The sequence below is a fragment of the Lathyrus oleraceus genome, chromosome 6, assembly GCF_024323335.1.
Source record: "Lathyrus oleraceus cultivar Zhongwan6 chromosome 6, CAAS_Psat_ZW6_1.0, whole genome shotgun sequence".
Classification (NCBI taxonomy): Eukaryota; Viridiplantae; Streptophyta; class Magnoliopsida; order Fabales; family Fabaceae; genus Lathyrus; species Lathyrus oleraceus.
The window spans coordinates 513987560-513991068 of NC_066584.1; positions in this window are offsets into that span (position 1 = coordinate 513987560).

Genomic DNA, 3509 nt, shown 5'->3' on the forward strand with positions numbered 1-3509 from the left:
CTGTGGGGTATGGACATCCTCATCCCCTTCCCCCAAGCACCAGGTCAACTCAAGTACCTAATCGTAGTAGTTGATTACTTCACCAAATGAATGAAAGTTGAAGCTTTGGCTAAAATCACGATGGCAAATATTTTGAAGTTCCTAAAAAGAAAAATCCTGACCAGGTTCGGGTTCCCTCAAGTCATCATAACAGACAATGGAACCCAATTCAGTGACAGGAATCTGAAGGCCTTAATGGAAGAGTTAAGGGTAAAATAGTAATTCGCATTAATGGAACACCTCCAATTGAACAGGAAAATGGAAGTGCAAATCGTATGATATTGAAAGGGCTAAGAACAAGACTGCAAATTGCCAAGGGGAATTGGGCATATGAGTTTTGCAATTTCCTATGGGCGTATTGAACAACTCATCATTCAACGATCGATGAAACCCCTTTTCGGTTGACATATAGGTTTGAAGTCATTGTTCCAATAGAGGTTAAAGAGTAAAGTTGGAGAGAAACACACTTTATCCATAGAAGATAATAAATAAGAAATCAAAGAAGAAACCAACCTCCTTAAAAAGAAAAAGGAGGTTGTCTCTCTCACAAGCACCATTATCAAACAAGTCACTGCAGCACGATACAACAAGTGCATCTGACCTAGAGAATTCCAATTCGGGGATATCTTGTTGAGACAAGTACATGTGGGGGAAAGAACGCCAAAGATGTCAAGCTCGCGGTCAATTAGGAATAACCATACAAAATCCAAGACAACACCGGGAAGGGAGCATATATCTTAGAAACATTAATGGGAGAGTCAATCCATGGGACTTGGAACACCATTAAACTTAAACGATATTTTACTTGAAATCTTTTATGTACAAAGTTAAGTGTAAATAACTTGGTTATCGCTTGTGTAACAATTTTAACATATATAAATGATGTGTTCTCCTTTATTACGAAATTATGTGGAATTTATTTTTAAAGTAGGAAATAAGAAACCAAGCGCATTATGCCACAACTAGTGGAACCCTCTCTTAGGAGGTAGTCATTCCAAGAGCAAAGGCGGTGGAGCTTATGAGACATCAATCTCAAACTAGGCTCAAAACTAGGGGTGAGGAAGATGACCTAACTCTTGGCCGGGAATGGTCCCCGTGGTGGGAAGAAATTACGCCAACTCCTAACAAATGAGACGGGTAATGACGAAACGAAGAAATTACACCAGTTCCTAACAAATAGGACGGTTAATGAAGAAATGAAGAAATTACGCCAGTTTCCACCAAATAGGACGAGTAATGACAAAATGAAGAAATTACATCAATTCCCAATAAATGGGACGGATAATGATGAAGCAAATATAAATTTTCCAAATGATTATAATCGATAGAGAGAACAAGAATATAACATCCCGACGAATCATAATAAGGTCTACAATTAACAAAGCCAAGAACGCATGGAGTTACAAAGATGTCTACAACAAACAAAATTATCATCACCTCACCATACGACCATTAACTACCATGTGATCTAAGTTGAGAATATCGTAGTGAAATATTAACATTCACGTATAGAACCTCTATTTGGTCCACCATATTCTTGAAATAAACATCTATGAGACTTTACCCGTGCTGACTGCAAGATCCTCATTCAATCGGGACAAAGCATCATGATTGGCCTTCACCCCCCACAGAACGAGCGTCAGTTTCCTCTTTCAAGGCCTTCCTAACCTTTGAAATTTGGGAAGAAATGCTCATTGATGAGGACTCTACCTTACTAAGAACCCTTTTATTTTCCTCAAGATATGTCATAGGGTCAACTATCAGAGCAACCAAGTGAGACGGTGTTCCATTAACATCCACTTCCTCTTCGAGCATATATAAGAGATCTACTTCTTTCTAAAGGGTGGATAACTCCTTTTGAAGCCTGAGTTGCTCTGATTCGAGAAGGTCATACTTGTTCTTCCAAGAATCGATTTCCTTAGAAAGGTTGTCAGGAACCAAGGCTTCCCCTAAATTCGTCGCGACCACAGACATCAAGGAGGCGCGCCGCATATCAAAGGGTACAATGACTCGGTTAACAACCTTAAATTACCCATGTTAGTAAGATTTTGCATATTAGTATTATCATCCTCAAACAAGAAATCATTCACTTATAAAGTTATATGAGGCATTTCGGCCTTAAAGACAACGGCCAACTTGTAGGAGGATGGGGTTTTGCAACTGGGGAGAACAATAATATCAGATGTCGGTTCATGAGACTTGAATTTCTTCTCGGAAGCTTACTCTCATATTAATTTCATTACTTAGTTCTTCTTCTCTTTCCTGCCCAAAACATTCATGCGGTAAATGTTTTTCTTACTTTGTCTTTTCGAAAGTAGAGGATGGTCCTTCAACTACAGTCATCTAGTTTCTTCAAGTTATGGCTGAGTAGTAGGATACACCACACCCGCTCTAACTGACATCTCAGAGACAACCCTTCTTAGGATAGCGGAAGAAGGTTTGGCTTCCATGGTGCCTTAATCTCTTTTCTTCCTATATAGACACCTCACAATGGCCCATATTGATACTAAGAGGCATCTGACGCCTCCACTCGATCTTTTCAACGCACTAGGGTTGTGAGAATGACACAAAAAATTAAAGTTTTATTAAGACTCATAGGATTTCAAAATTCAGCAGGAACCCATCTGATTACCTCCTTAAGGGACTTGATGGAGCAACAAGTCTAGCACTCAGCTTCGACCTCCTTCGTCTTCAGGACCACTATCACGCTCTATAGAATCCAAGCCATACATAGGGGTTAGCTTCCAAAGGGTTACCATGGAAAGTCTCTACAAGATCTGGGTCGCTAACCTCATATGACGACAAAGAAGCTACCATGTTAGAGACACTCAACGTACCCATAAGAGCATTCCTCAAGTTTCCGATTATGTAGAGAAGAAAGGTATGATATTTTGAGTAAGAAAACAAGAGGAAACATAAATAAAAAGAGAAGGAAACAAAAACGAAAGCATTGAAACAATGTGTCAGTCCAAAACTCCAAAGCCCTGAATCGGCAAGGCCATAAGGGGACTATAAGTCATTGGCATTCAACGAAGGAACAAGGTTGCAAAATGATAGCGAGTTCCAAGAGGGACGATGGAAGAAAATAATATCTTGGAAGGTTAAACCTCCTTTATATATATAAGGGTGGGAAAAATAAATCAACAATCCAGAACACGGGACAATAGGAAAATGAAATGCAACTATTAGATTTATGCATTGAGAACATAAATGGAACTTGAGTGAACTTGAATTCCATATCCTACTAAGTAGGAAGGCACACATGTTTAATAGTACAAAGTGATGCGGAAGAAATACATGCATTTCATGTGCATTTTCACCACTCCCACCAATCATATATGCCAAGTCTCGTCCACGGGAGATCTGGTAAGTTTGGGTAAAAACAACTTTTAAAAGACTTCACGTTCAACACTTCAGATAAGCCTTGGGGGAAATGTTTTGGGTCGGAAGAAGGCCAATAATAAGAAGCC